The sequence below is a fragment of the Mesoplodon bidens genome (genome assembly GCF_964165515.1).
Source record: "Mesoplodon bidens genome assembly, chromosome: 18".
Classification (NCBI taxonomy): domain Eukaryota; kingdom Metazoa; phylum Chordata; class Mammalia; order Artiodactyla; family Ziphiidae; genus Mesoplodon; species Mesoplodon bidens.
This window is the reverse complement of record NC_138175.1, coordinates 55581786-55593106: the sequence shown is the minus strand read 5'-3', so window position 1 is coordinate 55593106 and position 11321 is coordinate 55581786. Positions and strand designations below refer to the sequence as shown.

General features: G+C 39.7%; 1 pseudogene across 1 annotated transcript; it reads right to left on the bottom strand.

The window, feature by feature from the left end:
• Positions 1-5700: 5700 nt before the first annotated feature.
• On the bottom strand, positions 5701-6650 carry LOC308605809 (vomeronasal type-1 receptor 4-like; annotated as a pseudogene). Its single transcript has one exon. The product of its transcript is annotated as a vomeronasal type-1 receptor 4-like (transcript).
• Positions 6651-11321: the final 4671 nt, after the last annotated feature.

Here is an 11321-nt window from a genome sequence, read left to right as displayed (position 1 = left end):
ATTTTGTTGAGGATTTTTGCAGCTATATTCAGCAAAGATACTGGCCCTTAATTTTCTTTTTTTGTAGTGTCTTTCTTTGGTTTTTGTATCAGACAGGGTAATGGTGACCTTTATAATGAATTTGAGGGTGTTCCTTTCTGTTCAAGTTCTGGGAATAGTTTGAGAAAGATAGGCATTTGTTCTTCTTTATATGTTTGCTAGAGTTCCCCTGTGAATCTCTCTGGTCCTGGACTTTTGTTTGCTGGGAAGGAAGATATAAAACTCTCATGGTTCACAGATAACATCTATGTAGAAACTTGAAGAGAATCAACAACAACTTATAGAACTAATAAGTGATTATACCAAGATTGAAGGATACATGGTTAATATTATCCAATGGACTGAATGTTTGTATCCCCTGCCCCATTCACATGTTGAAATTCTAACCCACAATGTGATGGTATGTGGTGGTGGGCCCTTTGGGAGGTAATTAGGTCGTGAGGGTGGAGCCCTCATGAATGAGATTAGTGCCCTTATAAAAGAAACTTCAGAGAGCTTTCTTACTCTTTGCCATATGAGGATACAAGAAGACAGTCATCTGCAACCAGGCAGAGGGCTCCCACCAGACACCAAATCAGCCAGCATCTTGATCTTGGTCTTCTTAGCTTCTAGAACTATGAGAAATGTCTTCTGTTTATAAACCACCCTTTCTGTGGTACTTTGTTATGGCAGCCCAAACTGACTAAGATAGTTAATATACAAAACTCAGTCGCTTTCCTATAAGTCAGTAATAAACAGTAATTTGAAACTGAAAGCTCAGTAACATTTACACCAGCACCTAAAAAAAAGATATACTTGGGTATAAATCTAACATGATATGTATAAGATCTATATGAGGAAATCTACATAACTCTGATAAGGGAAATCAAATAACTAAATAAATGGAGAGATATTCCATGTTCATGGAGAGAAAACTCAGTATTTTCAAGGTGACAGCTTCTCCCAACTTGACTTATAGATTAAATGCATTCCAAATCAAAATGCCAGCAAGTTATTCTGTGGATATCAACAAACTGATTCTAAAGTTTAATTGGAGAGTCGGAAGACCCATAATAGCCAAAAAGACACTGAAGGAGATGAATGAAGTCAGAAGACCGACACTACTCAACTTCAAGGCTTACTACAAATATACAGTAATCAAGACATTGTGGTATTGGCAAAAGTATAGACAAATAGATCAGAGGAACATAATGAGAGTCCAGGAATGGACCTACACAAATAGAGTCAACTGATCTTGACAGAGAAGCAAAGGCAATACAATAGAGAAAAGGCAGTCTTTTCAACAAATGGTGCTGTAACAATTGGACATCCACATTAAAAAAAGAAAAGAAAAGAATCTAGATATAGACCTTATTTCTTTCAAAAAATTCAACACAGAATGGATTATAGATGTAAATGTAAAGTGCATAACTATAAAATTCCTAGACAATAACATAGGAAAAAATCTAGATGACCTTTGGTTTCACCATGTCTTTTTAAAAATTATTTATTTGATTTATTTATTTGGCTGCGCCGATCTTATTTTCGGCATGTGGAATCTTTAGTTGCAGCATGTGGGATCATGTTCCCTGACCAGGGATTGAACCCAGGCCCCCTGCACTGGGAGTGTGGAATCTTACCCACTGGACCACCAGGGAAATCCCCACAATGTCTTTTTAGATATAACACCAAAGGCACAATCCATGAAGTTAATCATGAATAATTTAGACTTCACTAAAATTTAAAACTTCTGCTCTCCAAAACACATTAAGAGAATAAGAAGACAAGCCACAGACTGGGAGAAAATATTTGTAAAACAGAATTCTAATAAGGACTGCTACTCAAAATATACAAAGAACTGTTAAAACTCAACAATAAGGAAACAAACAAGCTGATTTGAAAATGCAAAAAAGACAGGAACAAAAACTTCACCAAAAAAGATATACAGATATTTTCATAAGCATATGAAAATAAGATTAACATCATGTATCATGAGAGAGTTGCAAAACAAAACAACAATGAGATACCACTACACATCCAGTGGAATGACCAAAATCCAGATCAATGACAACACAAAATGCTGGGAAGCATGTTGAGCAACAGATACTCTCATTTACTCATGTGGGAACACAAAATGGTAGATAGAGCCATTTTGGAAGACAGTTTGGCATTTTCTTATAAAATTAAATGTACTCTTATCATATGATCACTAGAAGTGAAATAGAACTTGCAATTAAAATTTTTTAAAAACCTCTCTGCAAAACAAAAGTCAAGGATCAAATGGCTTCCTTAGGGAATTCCACCAAAGATACAAAGAACAACTTATTACTCTCCAACAATCCAAAAAAACTGAAGATCAGGGAACACTCCCAAATTCATTCTATGAGGCCACCATCACCCTGATACCAAAACCAGACAAAGACAATTAAAAAAGAAAATTATAAATAGGCCAATATCTTTGATGAATATAGATGCAAAAATCCTCAACAAAATATTAGCAAACTGGGTCTAATAATATGTAAAAAGGATCATACACCATGATCAAGTTGTATTCATTCCAGTGTTGCAAGGATGGTTCAACATACGCAAAATCAATCAATGTGATACACCAGATTAACAAAAGAAAGGACAAAAACCACGTGATCATCTCAACAGACACTGCAAAAGCATTTGACAAAATTCAACATCCATTCATGATAAAAACTCTCACCAAAGCAGGTATACAGGGAAGATATCTCAACATAATGAAGGCCATTTATGACAAAACCATCACCAACATAATACTCAATGGTGGAAAGCTGAAAGCCTTCCTGCTAAAATCTAGAACAAGACAAGGATGCCCACTCTCACCACTTCTATTCAACATAGTACTGGAAGTCCTAGCCACAGCAATCAGACAGGAAAAGGAAAGAAAATGTATCCAAACTGGAAGGGAAGAGGTAAAGTTGTCATTATACGGAGATGACATGATACTCTATATAGAGAACCCTAAAGACTCCCCACAAAAACTATTAGAACCAATAAATGAATTCAGCAAGGTAGAAGATACAAGACTAGTATACAGAATTTGTTGCATTTCTTACACTAATAATGAAATATCAGAAAGAGAAAGTTAAAAATTCCATTTAAAATCACATCAAAAAAATACCTAGGAATAAACTTATCAAAGGAGGTGAAAGACGTATATGCTGAAAACTAAAAAACAATGATGAAGAAAACTGAAGATGATTCCAAGAAATGGAATGGTATCCCATGCTCATGGGTTTGAAGAATTACTTTTGTTAAAATGGCCACACTACCCAAAGCAGTCTACAGATTTAATGCAATCCCTATCAAAATACCCATGATATTTTTCACAAAACTAGAACAAATAATCATTAAATTCATAGAGAACCACAAAAGACCCTGAATTGTCAAAGCAATCCTGAGGAAAAAGAACAAAGCTGGAGGCATGAACCTTCCAGACTTCAGACAATACTACAAAGCAAAATAAATGAAAACAGTGTGGTATTGGCACAAAAAGAGACATACAGATCAGAGGAACAGAATAGAGAGTCCAGAAATAAATCCACACACCTACAGTCAATTAACCTAAGACAAAGGAGCAAGAAATTACAATGGAGAAAAGACAGTCTCTTCAATAAGTGGTACTGGGAAAGCTGGACAGCTACGTGAAAAATCAATGAAATTAGAACACTCCCTCACATCATATTAAACAAGTACAGTCAAAATGGTTTAAAGAACTATGTATGTCACAACACGGTCAACTTTTACAAGACAACACAGGAAAACATTCTCAAACATATATCACAGCAATTATTTTTTTATATCAGTCTCCCAAGGCAAAAGAAATAAAAGGAAAAATAAACAAATGGGACCTAATTAAACTTCAAAGCTTTTGCACAGCAAAGGAAAACATCAACAAAATGAAAGACAACCTACGGAATGAGAGAAAATATTTGCAAACCCTACAACCAACAAGGGGTTAATATCCAAAATATATAAACAGGTCATAGAACTCTATACAAAAAACAGCAACCCAATCAAAAAATGGGCACAAGACCTAAACAGACATTTCTCCAAAAAAGACATACAGATGGCCAACAAACACATGATGTTCAACATAACTAAATATAAGAGAAACACAAATCAAATCACAATGAGATATCACCTCAAACTGGTCAGAATGACTATCATCACAAAGTTCACAAATAATGATTGCTGGAGAGGGTGTGGAGAAAAGGGAACACCTGTATATGGTTGGTGGGAATGGAAATTGGTGCAGCCACTATGGAAAACAGTATGGATGTTCCCTAAAAAACTAAACATTGAGCTACTAACTATATAATCCAGCAATCTGACTCCTGGGTATATATATATCTGGAAAAACAAAAACTCTAATTCAAAAAGATACATGCACTCCAATGTTCATAGCATCACTTTGTACAATAGCCAAGACATGAAAACATGTATATATATGCAATGGAATAATACTCAGCCATTAAAAAGAATGAAATATTGCCATCTGCAGCAACATGGAGGGACTGAGAGAATATTATACTTAGTGAAGTAAGTCAGAAAGACAAATACCAAATGATATCACATGTGGAATCTAAAAATAATACGAATGAATCTAAATACAAAACAGAAAGAGACTCACAGACATAGAAAACAAACTTATGGTTACCAAAGGGGTGAGGGAGGGAGGGAGGGAGGGAGGGACAAATCAGGAGTACGGAATTAACAGATACAAGCTTCTATACATAAAATAGATTAGTAACAAGGATTTACTTTATAGCACAGGGATATACAATATCTTGTAATAACCTATAGTGGCATATACTCTGAAAAACAAAAAACCGAGTCACTTTGCTGTATAGTTGAAGCAAACACAATATTGTAGATCAACCATACCTCAAAAAAAAAAAAAAAAAGAGTCTCTACATCCCAGTATTTCCCACACCCCTCTGGCTCTCCCAAAAGAAAGCCCTGCTGCCTTTCAAAGCTAAATGTGCTGGGGGCATACCTTCCCAGTGTGCCAGCCCAATGTAGGGCTCAGAATGCTCACCCCTTGGGAAGAATCTTTGGAATTGTATTATTCTCCTGTTTCTAGGTCACGCACCCAGGGATATGGTTCTTGACTCTGCCGAGACTCCAACCCTCCTACCTGTCTCACTGTGGATCCTTCTGCATTCCTTTAGTTGTAGAAGATCTTTTCTGGTAGCTTCTGGTCTTCCTCGTCAGTACTTGCTCTGTACACAGTTGTAATATTGGTGTGTCCAGGAGAAGAGGAGAGCTCACGGTTTTCCTGCTCCATCACCTTGGAGCACTCCCCTGGGGTATTCTTGGTTACAGCAGCCCTAGCTGACTAAAACAGAGTTTCCTCGTTAATGAAGGTCGGTTGAGTATAGTCACCTGAGCTTTAAAGAACAGATGCCAAATAGTTACGACTGAAAGAAGTAAGAGATTGAAAACAGGAGAGGGATTCAATTTGCTAATGCTGCCTTTCTAGATGGAGATACTCAGAAGTGAGTCATTAAAGGAAACGTATTCTGCCAACAACATGAATCAGCCCGAAAGCAGTTCTCCCACAGGTTCCAGTTCAAAATTTTCCTTTGGACACTGAGGGTGAAGGAAGGAATGAATGAACTGGCAACTGTGCATTGTGGAAATACACACAATTTACATATTTCTCATAATAGTAGGGGATTTTGTATTCCTCAACCAGGTAAAGTAGAGCCTGTGTACACTGGAGTCACGGCTCATGAGCAGAAAGGGGCTAACAGTTGGGAAGCACGCAGCAGTGATTACAGTGATGTCCACAGGGAACCAGCTAGGATGATCAAAAAGAGACAAAAGCAGTTGAAAGATGAAGGAAAGGGTATAAAAGTAGACAGTGGTGCTCACCAGGAGAAGAATGGTTTTGGCAGCTCTGGACTCAAGGTGGGGGAACCTGGGGGAGGCATTGGTCCTACAAATGTGTTGGACCTGCTGCTTATGCCTGTACAGGATGAAAACCATGGAGCCACTGGCCCAGAGCGTGAGCCCCAAACAGAAAACATCAGGGAATAATAGCGATCGATGCTCCATACAATGACTGTCTGGTTTTGTCATGATGAACAGCAAAGCAGTATCAAAAATCCTTTCCGTTTGTGATGTTTTTGCTGCTCCATTTGCCAGTTATATCGATAGGAAAAACAACATTTACCAGCATTTGGAGCATCCAATACAGGAAAATAGAGGGAACAATGTACTTGGGAGCTTTTACTTTAAGCTCTGCCCACCTGGAGTTCCTGGGACTGATCGTGATGGCCTGAAAGACACTCAAGAGGCATATACTACCAGTGGACACTCCCTCCCCACTCTGTGAAGAAAGAAAAGAAGTCTGCATCCAAAATCACTGGGTCTATGTTTCCACCCAAAGGGGGAATAATTGTCTGGGGGACCCCTTTAGAGATGAGGACCAAGAAGTTGGCTACAATCAGATGCTTAAGGATGAAATCTGTGGACCTTAACCTGTAGCCAGTGAAGGAAAGGATGATATAATGACAAAGAAGTGAGAAATTCTCCAGGATTCCAACCACAGTCTGTGTTAAGAAGATCATATCCATTGTCAAATCGCTGCTAGCCATCCTCTCAGTTCACAGTCACTGATACTTGTCTTGTGAGTCTAAATGTCCTGCATGGGAATATGAGGCATGGGCTACATGAATCATGTTAGCTGAAATCCAATATTCTGCACTTACCGTTAGTTCCCAGTTAGAAAAATTTACTTCGTTTTTCTGTTACTAGCAGCCTTAAAAGGGTTGAATGTATAAATTTTAAAGAGCACTTATATATAAAATTACTCATTGAAGGCACTCCACATGATCACTTCATTCTTCACAAATCCATGAGCCCTGGATTTCTGTGACTTCAATTTTACAGGGAAGGGTAACATAGAGAGGTTACATGTTTCTTGAAATCTGCTGCGTAGGACAGAGTGAAGACTTGAGACCCATTAGGCTGGTAAAGATAGTGCATTGAAACACCATTCTCTGCCAAAAAGCCAGTTAGTTCTATTCAAATAATAATCTAGGTCCATATTTAGTTTTGATTTCACAACTTATTTGACTTTAGACTGGTGGTATTTTATATTTTCATTATAACAAGATTCCATTCTTGTAAAGTTTTATTTTGTAGGGCACTATGTATTGTGAATGAAGCTTTAGGTATCTTAATACATGTAAATGCCCTGCGAGCAGCAGAATATTGCAGGAACCTGCTCCAGGACAAGGTAATGTCTTGAAGATGAGAATGGCTCGGTATTAGGACAGCAACAGGAAGACTCCTTTATTTATTTATTTATTTAAAAGTTGGTGGAGTCTTTTATTTATTTATTTATTTTTGGTTGCATTGGGTCTTCGTTGCTGTGCGCAGGCTTTCTCTAGTTGTGTCGAGTGGGGCTACTCTTTGTTGTGGTGCACGGGCTTCTCATTGCGGTGGCTTCTCTTGTTGCGGAGCACAGGCTCTAGGCGCGCGGGATTCAGTAGTTGTGGCTCGAGGGCTCTAGAGTGCAGGCTCAGTAGTTGTGGCGCACGGGCTTAGTTGCTCCACGGCATGTGGGATCTTCCCAGACCAGGGAATCGAACCCATGTCCCCTGCATTGGCAGGCAGATTCTTAACCACTGTGCCACCAGGGAAGTCCCAGACTCCTTTATTTTTATGTCAGAAAAGCAGGTATAATGGCATCTATCACAGGAATTATTATTATTATTTTTTTTTTTTTGCGATATGCGGGCCTCTCACTTGTGGCCTCTCCCGTTGCGGAGCACAGGCTCCGGATGCGCAGGCTCAGCGGCCATGGCTCACGGGCCCAGCTGCTCCGAGGCATGTGGGATCTTTCCAGACAGGGGCACGAACCCGTGTCCCCTTCATCGGCAGGCGGACTCTCAACCACTGCGCCACCAGGGAAGCCCTCACAGGAATTATTGAATAAGCACATGTAATGCCGTAAAGTTTGGGACATAAAACACTAGTACATGATAAAAGAGCATAAGCCAAAATTACATTATTATTATTTTCAGTTCATATACTTACCTATTTGTTAATTTCAGAGTTAAGTGAAAAGACTAGCAAAGAAGATTTGTGAATGATACTGACATACAAAACATATATGCAAAACAGCATCTGCAAGGCATGTATTCTTGTGCATTCTATAAATTCAAAGACTGGATTTTTAGATGGATAGTAACAGCATATTTTTTAAACAAATGGAAACAACATGATATGAGACTGCCAGCTGCGGCCTTTAACTCATAATTATCATGTCAAATGTTCTGTAAATGTAAGAGTGATGATAACCTCGCCATAACCCACACACTATGGAGGTTTTCAGTTAAGACAGTTACTGTCTCCATTAATTGCATCAGACATCCAGAGTTAGAAAAAACCTTTCTATTCAAGCCATTTCCATTTGCATACACCTTATGCACAGAACTGGATGATTTTTGCAGATTCATCATACTCTTTATTGCAAACCTGGAGGGATTATTGGTGCACCTCTAGTCATCCTGATTCCTATAAGGTAGACTCAACAGCAGATTGATTTTACAACTTAGAATACAAATATTTTTAAGCAACTTAAAAAGCAGGTTTTGTTATAACTTGGAATGAGTCACAACAATCACTGTCAGAGGTTTACATTAAATTGCATGAGGAGTCTTTAGAGATTGGTGTAGACTCTAGGACCGTTACTAGCTCAGCTCATGCCTCAGACTTACTCCACCTTTCTGCACGGTGTTGGCACCGAATCAAGTTACTACACAGAAGACTGCCTTTTTCTGATATGGTCTTTTACCCAAACTCTTTTTTTTTTTTTTTTGTGGTATGCGGGCTTCTCACTGTTGTGGCCTCTCCCGTTGCGGAGCACAGGCTTCGGATGCACAGGCTCAGCGGCCATGGCTCACGGGCCCAGCTGCTCCGCAGCATGTGGGATCTTCCCGGACTGGGGCACGAACCCGTGTCCCCTGCATAGGCAGGCGGACTCTCAACTACTGAGCTACCAGGGAAGCCCTACCCAGACTCTTGATCTGTCTTTCTCTTACAGACTCTGCTGCTCAGAATGAAATAGAACATCCTTACCTGACTCCTTCCTGCTGCCAGGACAATGGGCTCAGAGTGATGGTTTTTATAGCCAGTACCTGTGTGGCAGGGAGCTAGCCAGAGCCTGATATATGGGTTTGAGATTCAGTGTCCTCCCCACCCCTCCCATCAGAACTGCAATAATCATTTCACCTGCAGCAGCAATGGGAGTGTAGGCTTGGGATCTGGGAACGTTTCTGAAAACTTTTCTCTCAGTTGTTAATTACTAAAAACAATTACAAGTTTCTAGTTAGCCCCCTTAGGAAACAACTGGAGTGTTTTCAAGAGGCATTTTCTTTTCCATGATCCCTGAAGGCAGACAGGGTCTCACGTGGAGGAGAGTTGGAAATTCTTAAGTCACACAAATAAAGACTGGCATAAAGGGTGTGTGTTCCTCTAGATTCTTCACTTTCCTGAGATGTTTCTCTCCTAATCTTCAGACCACTGAACTGAACCACCAGTTAAAGCACTGGTAGAGAAATGGAATGAGACAAAGTACCTGAGAAATATATTCAAAGAGACACAAGTAAAAGGAAGAATATGATAAATCACTCATTATAGAAAATGTCTGCACAAATCAAAGCCAATTAATTGGACTCATTTGCATAAATCAATGCCAATTAATATGGAGATGTTGTAGGAAAATATACTTTACAATTACTGACCTCCATTAGTGATTAGACTTAGACACAGAACAATATGCATAGAAAAAAATGAGAAGGTTCAAAAACAGTGTCTCACAAATTAGCATCTAGTTCTGATGGCTCAACAGAGAGATTTTACTATTCTTGTAAATACCAGGTGAACCAATGCTCAATTACTTAATTCAAGGGGATCAAATAGTTACCAGATTGCTCTACATTAATTAATTAATTGTGCTATTTTTCAGTAATGAGCACTTGATGCTTTGATAACTAAGAAATATAAATTAGGAGTTGAAAGTAATCTTTCAGTTTTCCCTACAAATAAATCCACATTTGATGCACAGTCACGATGCAATCATTGTCAATTTTCAAGTCAGGATTTGGAGCCATAATGGTGGTCAACCATGTCTGCACACAAACACGAACTCATTTAAACACTTCCAGGCAGAAGCAAACACACGTGCATTCACACTCACATACTCATATATACTCACATACATATACATAAGTCACATACTCACACAACTACAGGTGCAAACTCACATTCATGCACACGCTCAGCACAAACTCGCATCACATTCATAAACACACATGACGCATTCATATGAAAGCATTCACTTTCATAAAATTAACTTACACAGTCCCTGTGTATCTGTGGACGACATGTTCATATACAGAAGAATAGTTGTATCTTCAGACTTCTGGATGTAGGAAAAAGGGGTCCTTTCCATTGTTTGTAATCCTTTCAATGCTGCAACAACCAACAGACAATATTTGCTATATGCAGCCTAAAATTGCTATGCATATTACCTCCTTAGGTGGGTCAGAGGGTAAGAAAGGTAGAGTGCTCAGAGGCATGGCAGTGAATGGGTATCTGATAGGTCAGTATGAGAGAGAGGGCATAGAAAAGGGGGTACACAAATAAGACCATGGTGAGGGAAGCCTGGAGTGTGGGAGAGAGTACAGGGAAAGAGAAAAGGCAAAAGCATAAAGAAAAAGGAATATGAAAAATCCCAAGTGGTTAAAATGCATTGCTGGTTTTGAGAGTACAACGAGGCAAAGTGTGCGGCGAAGTGAAGGGTATGAGGCATACCGGGTTCGAGGGAAATAGGTGCGGGATTCCATGGTTATGAAGGAAATAAGGGTATGAGGAGTTTGGGGGCAAAAGTGTTAAAGGTCAGTGGTTGATAAAACTCCCAAGAGACTTACTGTCTTTGAGGGATTAAAATGATAGTGAGGGCTTCCCTGGTGGCACAGTGGTTGAGTCAGTCTGCCGATGCAGGGAACGCGGGTTTGATCCCTGGTCCAGGATCCCACATGCCGCAGAGCAGCTGGGCCCGCATGCCACAGCTGCTGGGCCTGTGCTCTGGAGCCCGCGAGCCACAGCTACTGAGCCCACGTGCCACAACTACTGAAACCCACATGCCTAGAGCCCGTGCTCTGCAACAAGAGAAGCCACCACAATGAGAAGACCACACACCACAACGAAGAGCAGCCCCTGCTCCCTGCAATTAGAGAAAGCCCAAGTGGAGCAAC